At 40.8% G+C, this 12,665-nt stretch overlaps 2 pseudogenes; one reads left to right on the top strand and one right to left on the bottom strand.

The window, feature by feature from the left end:
* Positions 1-6,259: 6,259 nt before the first annotated feature.
* On the bottom strand, positions 6,260-9,783 carry LOC139474711 (uncharacterized; annotated as a pseudogene).
* LOC139473979 (uncharacterized) lies at positions 7,314-8,791 on the top strand (annotated as a pseudogene).
* Positions 9,784-12,665: the final 2,882 nt, after the last annotated feature.

Here is a 12,665-nt window from a genome sequence, read left to right as displayed (position 1 = left end):
TATAAAAAGGTCTGAATCCATCATAGCAGAGAAAAGCATGGCTCTGTTGCAATTATTTAGAGTCTCCAATACAGGATCTGCAAATCGAAAAATAATCATATATATATATATATGGAATTGATACATGTCATGTTTTTGCCTTAACGCAATACTCAGCATTATGTTTATAATTGGGCTTGTGACAGTAGTTTGTTTGTAATCTATTATTTTGACTTAATCGAAGATATCATTTAATATTGTTTATATAATTTCGGCAAAATCGTGATTGAACTCATCATTTTGAGTTAACGGACTATAAAAGCCCAGTTTCCATCCTTGGCACTGACAGAGATAATGCCACTCTGAAACAAAGTTTGAAAATTAATAAGGTACCGCACAGGAAGATAGGTTTGTGGAAATCTAAACACAATTATCTTGCCCTGGCATTTGGACAGCTAAAAAGTGACTAGTTGTGTTAAATATCTGTTTTGAATGTTCAGTTGCATATTCCCAGCAGGTGCAACTACATGTAGATCTACATTAGCTGAGCAGATTCTAACCTAGCGTTATGTACCAGAGGGCAAGAACTATGCCAGTCCCTAGCCATGATAATTATCATTCACACAGTGGACTGTAGATAATGTGGTCTCAACTAGCTGCGATTAGTTAGTCGATTATTTACAGACCGCCGTCATATAGCTGGGATATTGCTGAGTGCGGCGTTAAACAACAAACAAACATTAAGTAGGTGGATCGTGGTGCTTTTTGGTGTGTGATTGGATTAATGTAAGGTTGGATTAAGGTGAGGATTCTCCTGTAAACCTGACAGAGGACTTCTGTTTAGATATAAATCCACTGATGCTTGAGAGGAGGGGGTGTCGCATTCATATTGAATCGCATTTTTGGCTAGGGGCCAGCGGTCGCATTCTTTTGGAGACGCATTAATTTCACGTTTTACAGTATACTATGATACTGTAGGAATAAATTAACCAATCATACAAACACAAACCATTTGACATCAACGACATTTTGTTGTCTGTTGGGTGGTATGGAACATGAAGAATTCAAACAAATTATATAATGCTATTTGTATCATATAGTGAATCAAACATGGCAATAAGAATTGTATCATGAAGTAGGTGTATCATGACACCCTTCCGGATTTCCGGGTCCACTAAGCCGCTTTATATGACAAGCTTAGGTTAATGGAGGCCTAATGACCTTTTTTAATTACATGAAACAAAATGATACATTTGACATTCATATAGGTATTCATGATAAACCCCATTTTTGCCTGATATGACAAAAAACGCACCAAATGTTTGCAAATTGTGTTTCCACCAGAACCCACAACTCATATAAATTGGAATAACAACTGAACTATGTAATTTTTTAATAAGAGTAAACGTTTTGTAGCCGCCATGAATTTTGGGCATCACCTGTCACGCGCGCCTGCCTAGTAACGCAATGAACATGAAATAATATTACTTATGAGTCTGAACATAGTTAAATGCATAAACCTTTGCGAGGAAGTGCGAATAGGATATCAGTAAACCATATAACTGTACATTAAAGTTTAACACTGCATATAGTTAATACTGGTACAATTCTTACCGCCATTACTGCAGATAAATGTTGTATATGTAACGTGTCCTGGCCTGAAACGAGAGAAAAAACGCAGAAAATAGTTGCTGAAAAGAATAATAGTATGCAAAATAAGTTACAGGAACAGCATGCAACAACATTCAACAAAACGAATCCAACTCTTTGGACGCGAAGTGTCTTGGGGCTAGGCTAGATATTTGATTTGCAGCTGAGCCAGAGAGACGCATGTGCAAAATGTCTTGCTACGCGAACGATATCTGCAACCAGTTATCCCGCCGTGTTCCATGAAGGTGAAGGCTATAACTGTTATTAATAAATTCATTGCTTTAGAATCCAAGAAAGGTGTGGATATCTGGTCACAATAACAAGGTGGTAACTTGGAATAAACACACAAAGTATAGAACAAAAACTTAATCCAACATGTTCAGCTCTCATATGTGAGATTATGTAGCGTACTATTCGGCTGATTACACATGCAAGTGACCTCTGATGACTCACTCACATTAACCAATAAAAAACACAGACATATTTAGCTTATTACATATGCACGTGAACTCCTATGGAAGGTCACACATATATTAACACATATATGAACCAATGAAAACCTTGCTCACTTAGGCTGTCATGTTCATAATGGTATAATGGTAATAAATATCCATCAAACGATTCCAAGACTTTTCAACAAACTCGTAGGTCTTTGGTTTCAAAACCTACCTGCCATGTCGTCTTCACGTCTTCAAAAAATGATACCGTTTATACAATTTATCCAACACAGTCCAACACACAAATTATAGTTCTGAGCTATTCACTGGACGTGAACGAAATACGTTTGTCGTGATGAATATAGGCAGCTTAATTGAACAAAAAAACATAATATGTGTCACGGCACCAATCGTTATCCCGTGGTGTACGGTTTATCTGCAGTTTATGAATAGCATTTCTCGCAATATATATACGGCAATCGGTGATTTCAACAGTGTTGTTCTTCGTTGTGTTCGTCTTGCCTTCATCTGGAATCTGGATGACAACGAACGTTTAAAAAAAACCCTGGTAATGGTCAAAAATATGTTCAAGTGATGAAAGTAGTTTTTTTTGTCGTTTCCGTGTATGTTTTCAGTGCCCAGTAGCAATGTGTTTTGGCGAAGTCACACTTGTCCGAAAGCTCCTCGTGCCGAAGTAACTCAATCCGTGAAACTTGGCGTGTTCCAGTGACCCAGATTCCCCGTTGATTGGCATGCCAAGTGTCATTTGCATAAGGCCATCCATATTTTTTGTATGTGTTTCTCCCCTCAAGCCTCAACTGACTAGAAAGCGGGCGGACGAAATAAACTATATTACTTAGCAAAACATGTCTATCAATAATTGTGGAAGGTATTTTATGACAGTTAAAAAAGAAAGTTTAAACACTTGGGAGTAGTTGTGAGCAGGACTACAGGGCCGCTCCTGGCTTCTGATTGGTCGGTTGGTTTACGTGACCTCTGATGACGTCACTTCCGGTTGGGTGTACGCAGGGCATTATGGGTCATGCGTGCGCATCCAAGATGGCGGCACATCCGTTTCCGGTGGCGTGCGCACCTCCAAGAGGGCGTCACATCCGTTTCCGGAGAGGAGGGGGAAAAACCAGAGAAGCGGTCGTAAAAGGTAAACAAGATCGACATTGAAAGAAGCGCGTATAAAATCTTTTTTTTGGTTCTAAACATAGACGTGGCTGGAGGAGGAGGTGGGTTCTTTGTTTGGGTTTGAGGGTCGTCAAAGCAAAGGATGAAAAGCGTTCTTTCGGGAGAGATGGGTGGCACTGAAAAGGACCATTTTGGGGAAGAAGTTGATCACTTCTTCACCCACATACACGCAGTGGTGCAAAGGCACGGGTGGACTGTCATCTTCCGTCTCACAGGGCACTTACTTGTGTGAGTTAAGCGTCTCATGTACGTGTCCTTCAGGACAGTGTTGCAATAGATGCACTGGAATGTGCCATCCTGTGCCCTTGTGCCAAGGGCATATACTGGCAGGCACCCTTTGCACCTGTCGCACTGCCATGGAGGTAGCGATTGCAATGCTGGTACTGCTTCTTTCTTCGCCAAGTCCGAGCGGCATCCTTTGCACAGTGGCAAAGGATGCACCACTAAGACGAGCTCCAGATCCCAGTTTTCCATGTTGATGTCATAGAATGCAGGGTGAGTGGCTTCGCTCTTGTTTTATAGGAGAGGGACTGATACCCTGCTTCCTGGTTGGTTCGCCAGGCAGCAGCTCCGATTGGTTCGTTCCGGTGCCTGGCCTGCACCTCGGTTTTCCAAAATGACCGACCCCTGTGTTTCTTTTCCATAGGAAATGGATTTTACCATGGGAGAGAAAGCACAACCCGGGTTCGACCAATCAGAGCCCACCATGGTCCGAGCGCGGCCTCTGATTGGTCCAAAACCAAGGCTTCTGATTGGTCAGATTTGATCCGGGTTTTTTTTCTTGGGTAGTGTTGGTATTTTTTAGGTAGACGGTCGTCTGAATGCTAAAGGTGGCCCAATCAGTGCGTTGCGTTTTTGGCCAATCAGGAAGCAATGATTTTCGATCTGGTGCTTCTCCTATAAAACAAGAGAACAACCACTCGAGTGGGTCAGTGTCACTTGTGATAAAAAAGAAAATCATGCGTGACACAGTACGGTCTCAGTTTGGAAATGGTGCGGCCAACACGTTGCAGAAATTCGTCGATTCGAAAACACAGCGTCGCCAAAACTTCTGGACTGGGTTAAATTAACGAAGTGTTTGGAGAGATCGTAGATACTCGGACTTTAAGAAACGGACATTAAACATTACAGCAGATGAAGGATTGGTGTGGAAACGGGAAAGGGATCCCAGATTGTATTTTAAACCTCGTGTGCGATGTATATCCAAATCCCCCGAACAAAAAATACATGGGACAAGTGTAGATCTAATGATCAAAACTCAGTTTCGTGTGTGAAAATTCTGTGAAAGAAATGGAAATCCATAATTAAAGTTGTCTTGGAATATGTGTGCATTGGAGTTTTCGTTTATCGTAAGTATCCCTGTTTCACCTGTTTTCGGCGATGTACGAAAAGTGCGCGGTAAAATTATAGACGTTCAAATTAAATCAGTTAATTTTCTGTTAATGGCAACAATCATCTGTCAAAGGATATTCACTCACATTTTACTGACGACACTCTTCAAATTTAGCTGTCGCTTGCCGCCATTACTGCAGTGGCCCATATTTGGTAGATGCGTCCGACGTCACCTGATTTCGGCGATGACGTTTCACACGAAGAATGTATGGTGCACCGTTGGTGAAAACCAAAATTATGTTTCATACACAACACGTGAATGTTTTTGGTGAAAATACAATGGAACTCAACGTAGTTCCAACATCAAATAAGAAATATTAAATGAGTCACTCCAACTGGAATATTTGAAGACATTTATGAATTTTACTCTTCAACCGTTGGCTCGCAGTGGGCACAAAGAAATTGTGTATGAGTGCGGACAAATCGTAACTTCGTGCAAAATACTAGATGCACCCAATGTCCACATTTACTGCCCTCTGACCACTTCACCAATGTGATTGTGTCAGTGTACCGTAAGACGTCAGGAGTGAATTTCCCGCCAACACAACAGACATCGTCGTCATCGGTCTCACTGTCTGTGAAACCCATTCGGTGGGACTACAGGTGCGCGCGTAGCTTTGGCAGCAGTACCCGCGTGACTAGATCTCTTCCTTAGATATAGAAACGGACTATGTCCGTCCGTCCGTCCGTCACGTTTCGTTTCCGGAGCATAACACAGAAACCGTTAATTATTTTTTCATGAAACTTTGCAGGTCTGTCAAGTACATACTGAACTGGTGCCTTTTGCTATTAATTTTTTTTAGAAAGTTTTATTTTTTACGTTTCCATGGCAAATAGATAGACTCAGGTTCTGTGAGGTTAGGGTTAGTTTCTGGAGCATAACTCATAAACCGTTCAATATTTTTTCATCAAACTTTGCAGGTCTGTCAGGTACATGCTGAACTGGTGCCTTTTGCTATTTAGAAATTTTAGAATTTTTTATTTTTTACGTCTCCATGGCATCAAGATGGACTAAGGTTCCAAACTCTTCTTTTTTACAATTTCGATGACAAGTTCCACCTCGGTTAAAAAAGGTTAGGGTTTGTTTAGATTTACTTATGTCATACATTCTGCAACAGGGACGGGGGATATAGCCACGTTGGTGGCAAACTCTTGTTGTTATTGGAAGAATTGCCTTTTCCCATAGATATATCCATCCTGATGTTGTGGGCTGGTCAGTGCATGGATCACGTTGAATGTCCCGTTTCCTCTTGAGCGGATTCTGTTTCCCTACTTTATTCTGTTTATCCCGATGCGCTGTAATTTTGTCAAGTATTGTCTGGTCAGTTATTGCTTTCCCACCGACGATTTTACTCAGTGTATTCCTTGGTTTTAACGTTTTCACATTCTTCAAGATTTCGCCACCCCGGCATTCCAGAAAATCTCGTGCAGCACAATCAGTATTGGCAACAACCGCATTTCCTTCCGAATCAGACGACGGGGGCCTGGTAAAAGACCGGGCAGGCAAGACAAGCAAGTCAACAACCTCTGAGTTGAACGGGTGGAGTCCAGATTTTCTGAAGGAAGATACAATGTTAATAGGCGTCGAAGTGGAATTAAACACTTTACATGCTATCCCGCATATGTCTTGTTTACTGATGGCTTTCCCGGAATTTTCTCTAAGAAATGAATCACAGGCTCTAATCCAGGTGGTCTCAAAAGGACCGTAACACCCGCACTCTAAAAACAAACGTTTAGTAGAGACATGTTGAAGTGCTTGTTCCTAAACGCTAGTGTATATCTTACGTCACTGGTGCATAATAATCACCACAGTTTGCCATACAGCCAACACACACATGTGCATTCATAAATGCCCACCCGTTTGTTCTTTTTCACACCACAAACAATTTTTTAGTACAGACATGTTGAAGTGTTTGTTCATGGACGCAAATGCATATTTTATGTCACTGGTGTAAAACAAGTTTGAGATACAAGATACACACAGACGTATTTATAAGTGTATAACTGTTAACTAAAATTACATTTTTGATCAAAATAATAGAATTAGTTATGGCGACTATTATTTCTAATTTATTAAAAACAAGCTGAATTTACACTTTTAAGCTTATCTATTTAGATCTATCTCTCATCTTAAAGCTGAATACTTTTCCATGGACCTCTTACGGATGGTAGATATCTAACATAAATTGTATATATCGGCAGATTTACTCCGTGTGCCTCATGCCGCATGCATCTATCCAACAACACATCCAGGCATACATCAATATATGTTGAAAAGTCAAAATGTGATTTTTCACCCGTTAGGTCCTTTATCTCATGGTTGGTCACATGAGTTGATTTATTAACACCAGTGTTTATATACTATCAGCAGTGGTATAAAATATAGGACGTCATTATACTGAGTGGTTGTCGCCATTTTGTAGTAAGTGTTCCTGCAAAAGATTACTCAAAATTGCGTAAGTAGTATTGCAAAACTGCAGTGAAATTTCATTATATTAACTAGTTGAAAACACAATATTACAATTTACGCAAGTCTTGTTTGAACCTAGATTGTTATATAGGCCTACCTAGATTGTTGTCGAGTATATTCTAAATTTTCTAAACAACTGCAGGTTCACCTTCCGTCTTCCGTGAAGCCAGGTCTACTGTCATGTGGGTATGTCTCCCTTCACACAATATTTCCGATATAGAGAAGTCACTGTTTCTAATGACGATCTCCTGTCTGAAGAAGAATATTCTGTCAATCTCAAAGAACTTCAAGCTGAATGGGACAAGGCCAAACCAAGTAACACTCACATCAAGCTGCTTCCCCGACACCTACGTCAGCACAGAAAAAGGTGGATGACTTCTCTACCAGACGGAAAGATCCGGCCATAATTGAGGCGTATCCCTGTGTCTCAGAAGGACAACATGTGAGTACTGAGTAGTGACAGATGATAGGAACATGCTGTTGGTAGTCCATGATGTCTCCAAATATTATTATCAAAACACTGTACAGTTTCAGAGAACAATTATAAACTTCATGTGCAAATGAAGGAAAGGATTATACTCAATAGATTACCCTGTAAAATGACTAGACTTTTGTCATTTCATACTCTGTTATTTATTCACAGGTGCTGTCGGAATTCTTTGCTATGGAGTACCCAGAAAAGGAGGAGGAACAGGTCAGACAAGATGTCTGCCAGAAGGTTGAATGGCTCCTGCGGCATGTGGCGAATACAATGAAGGCTAACGCGAGCACTCTTATTATCATAGCTTCACATATCAAAAGTACTATAACTGTAACTACGAATCTTATTACAGAAAGATGACATAACAGAAATAGACTTACTGGTGGGCATGGAAAAGACTGTGGCAGTCGAAAAAGGCCGAGCTAAGAAGTCCAAGTCAATCATTAGTGTCCATAAGGTTCGTCTCTAAATCCCCCAAACAGTATGCTGAATAATAAGGTGGTCTGGGGCCTTAAGGATTTTTTTCCACCTGTGGTTAAAGTATGCTGTGACCCCTACATTTAAGCTTTTAACATTATGCTATATGGAAATGACCAACTGACTTTCATCCTAAGTTAAAGATTATCATATTTTTTTAAATGCAGACGTTTTTTACAATTTTATCAAAGCTTTTTATACCAAAACTTAAATTTAATGTTTAACTTTCAGGTGGATGGAGTGGCTTCTGTCAAAGAAACATTTTTTGAATCCAAGGAATTCACCTCGCCACCCATCACCATTGTCGTCAATAATAGTTCAGGCAATCTAGGCCATTTTGGATTATGCAAATTAGACATATTTCCCAAACTGGGATTGCTTGGGACTTTTGGTATGTTGTTTTCGGGACCTTGTAGAAATGCATTGTGGTAAAATAAATTCTGTTGCAATTTGTTCCAAGTGAAACCTTATTTTGCCTATAAGGACTATAAGGACAACAACAGTTTCATGACAGCCTACATTGTGGTGGACAGGACGAAGAGAGTTTGTCAAGCTGCATCTATCTTGGATGCAGCTGTTATGCTACTGGCAGCGTATTATGTATTTGATCTGAGCTACCCAGACATATATGCGCGTGCGCTTGGATTGCTGCAGCAGTTTGTGGTCGGAGACGCGGACCTAAAGGAACAATATGGATCACTTTCGTGAAACGTCTCACCCTGGACTCTCCCTAGTCTTACTGACTCAGTCATTAGTGTTTATCATTGAACATGTATTCTAACATAAACATGTATAAGTGTCTATAAAGTGTTGCAAGAGTATCAACATGTTTTTTGTGTTTATTTATAAACGTCTCAATGTGCATTTAATTATAAGCGGCCCTGTATCTACATAAACACGTATGTTTATAAACATACACGTAGACGTATCTATAAAGTGTTGTATAATCAGTGTTTATTTCTGTGTTTATACAGAAACACTTGTTTTTAGAGTGCGATATCAAGCGGTTGTGGTGGAAGAACAAACAATATGATGTGACTTTGCCTCGCCCATTCAATTAAACAAAGTGACACGTGACTCTTGTGGCCGTCATATAATATAAGAGCGGGTGAATCTGCGTCACGAGCTGGCAGGTATTTCGCCAAGTGATCCTTCACGTAGGTGCTGAATACGTCCGTATTCGACCATCCTGTCTCAGACACAGTGCCAGAGGCTCCAGGTGTTGTTTCAGACAACAGTTCTTCTCTCATCCGTTGACCAGGAAATACAAAAATAAGGAGGAACATTCCCGCCAACTGCACTGACAGCTGCAATCATCGTGACTGTTTTAGACTTCCCCGATGTTACGGCCTGTGCCTTGCAATTAACACCGGCAACAATTTTGGGGGGTGTAACGTCGGTAGAGAGGCCTTTCTCGTCGATGTCGAAGATAGCATGAGGAGAATTGTCCAAGCTGTTTCTTTATGACTTGTGATAGCTCTTCAAAATACCTCGCAATGTTCTCCTTGGTCGCCGATCTCGCCCTTGCAGCCTCCAGTTTGCGTGGTTTCTGTACTTTAAGTTCTGGCCATCTATCAATGAAGCTGTACAACCACCGCAAGCTCAATGGATGAGAACGATCCCGATATCCCAAGTGGACAGCAGTCACTCGCAAGGTTGATTGTCTCCTGACGAGTGTAACCATAGCCAATCTCCCCCATAACCCGAATGTGACTGGCCAGGAATGATTCCTGTGTTGCTGTATATAAAGGCATTGGTCCCGACTTGACTGTGTTGAGGCTGACATTTCCGAGACGACGGTCTAAACTGGAACACCCCGCCTAGCTGCAGCCCTCTGTGCAGATACATTTTCTTTGGTAACCAGTTTATAGGCATTATCCAGGTCATCAATGCTGTAATTGGATCTATAATGACCACGAACGGTCGCACTGGTCTAAAAGAATATAAAGAAGTATCTTAGAACCATTGGAACGAATGGTAAAAATAGTATAAGAGATGTCCCGAAAACGTTTCCATATTTTTTTAACCGCGCCGTATCTGATTACGTCAGTCACGTGATATATGGTTGACAAACATAGTTAACTTAGAAGACGATGACGAAAGGATTTCCAACGCTTTTAAATAGGGTAAGATAGGTATTAAGTTTCGAAAGTATATTTTTCAACAACTTTTTTGTAACTATAGTAAGAATACCTTCCTGATTTCCATAAGGTGCCGATTTTTTTCCGAGAGGGGCGAAGTGACCTGCTGACGAAAATATCATCCGTTGACCTCTGACACCGCGCGTGCTCTCGGACAATAACGCGAGAAACATGATCGCCGAATTCAGGTAACGTTGGGATACAATATTATCTAGATAAGCCTAATGTAGGTCAAAACATCTTGTATGTTTCGTTACTTATTTATCAGTTGCTTGTATGAATTGTTATGTTGATACACGCGACTATGCTTGTCGTAAAAGGCGACTAACGGGATCGGGTGGTCAGGCTCGCTGACTTGGTTGATGCATGTCATTGATTCCAATTGCGTGGATCGATGTTCATGATGTCAATCACTGAATTGTCTGGTCCAGGCTCGATTATTTACAGACCACCGTCATATAACTGGAATAGTGCGACGTTAAACAACAAACAAACCAATCAAACAAAAGCCTTTTACGGCAAGCATAGGTTGCTGAAGACCCATTCTCACCCGGATCAGAAGTGGATATATAACTATAGAGATGGCAGAATGTACTCAGGGATTCGTGGACCATGTTAAACGTACACATTTAAGGTCTGTGTCAGCTAAGTTAAGGTCAGACGTGTACCGAATGATAGCTTTCATTAACTATCTATTTATATGACATTGTCTGACATTGCTGTCGGGTGTAAATTTAACGTATACCAGCTAGCACTGACCTAATTATACTGACACTCCACTTCCATAAGTAGTGCTTTAACAATAATGTTAACAATAACTTTGCTTAATCAGTTGCTATGAATATATAGTTAGTCTCTCTCTCTCTCTCTCTCTCTCTCTCTCTCTCTCTCTCTCTCTCTCTCACACACACACACACACACACACACACACACACACACACACTCAGGCTTGTGTGTTATGTCAGATCCGTGTCACATACCTTTGTTACATTAACAAATACAGGTTGCTAGAAATATATCGATTCCTCGATAAACATTCACATTATGATGGCTGGTATACCATAAATCATACACATAAAGATGTGTAAGATTCAAACTAATTATTTCGAAATTCGTTGAAGAAAAGAGGAAGGATAAGAGGAAGCTATCGTAAACATGTCAACATTAAATGCTTACAGAAATTGTTCTTGAAAACTTAATTTAAGTAAATGTTATGGGTTTAAAATTACTTTATAATCAAGTGCAGCGAATATCATAGAAACTATCCAACTAAAGAATACTTGTCAAAAATGTAATTTGACTGTGATGTTATCAAAACAGCAGCAAAGTTGAATTTATCGTCCTCTTGCCGTGCGCTCTTGTTTGCTTCTTTCCTCGTGTAGTTCAAAACAGGGTAATTCAAATCTGACGTTCAAACCGTGAATGATTCCGGGGTAGAATAGGTCTTCAGCAATCCACGCTTGCCGTAAAAGGTGACTATGCTTGTCGTAAAAGGAGACTGTCATCGATCCCAATTGCGAGGATCGGACCCGTGAAGATTCCGGGGTAGAATAGGTCTTCAGCAACCCATACTTACCTTAAAAGGTGACTATGCTTGTCGTAAAAGGCGACTAACAGCATAGGTTGGTCAGGCTCGCTGACATGGTTCCAGCTATATGACGGCGGTCTGTAAATAATCGAGTCTGGACCAGACAATCCAGTGATTAATATCATGAACATCTATCCACGCAATTGGGATCGATGACATGCATCAACCAAGTCAGTGAGCCTGACCACCCGATCCCGTTAGTCGCCTTTTACGGCAAGCATGGGTTGCTGAAGACCAGTTCTACACCGGAATCTTCACGGGATTTGGATGTGACCAGAATCTGTGTTAAGCACTGGAAATACATGGTGGGATTTAGTTGCACAAAGGTTTCTGTCACTTCATCTAGAGCCTCCCAAGCTTGCCAGGATAACATTTTACTTTTCCCAACAAAGGCTGATGTGCCACACACCGAGATGGCATGACACACTGGTATAAAGCAGGAGAATGCAGCTCTCCCAGATTCCAATGGCATCCCATATATCTACTTTGTAGTGCAATCAGGTCAAAAAATTATCCAGTAAGGATGAACAAAACATCTGTATCCATTGCATGCATCTGCAGTGACATCGCACCTGGCACACAATGAATGACAATCCTTGTGTCTTCTGCCTCATGATATTGGAATTTCTCACGAAGATGAGAGAATCATTGCCGTTGAATGTCAGCTGCTCCTGATGTCATATAGACAGTTTTGGCTTCTGGCCATGGATATTTTGCAACATTTGATTTGTTTGTTTGTTGTTTAACGCCACACTCAGCAATATTCCAGCTATATGACGGCGGTCTGTAAAATAATCGAGTCTGGACCAGACAATCCAGTGATTGACATCATGAGCATCGATCTACGCAATTG

This window comes from Haliotis cracherodii, unplaced genomic scaffold, assembly GCF_022045235.1.
Source record: "Haliotis cracherodii isolate W230 unplaced genomic scaffold, xgHalCrac1.p SCAF_3, whole genome shotgun sequence".
NCBI classification, from domain to species: Eukaryota; Metazoa; Mollusca; class Gastropoda; order Lepetellida; family Haliotidae; genus Haliotis; species Haliotis cracherodii.
Note: the sequence above shows the minus strand (reverse complement) of the source record. Positions and strands in the feature narration are given on the sequence as shown.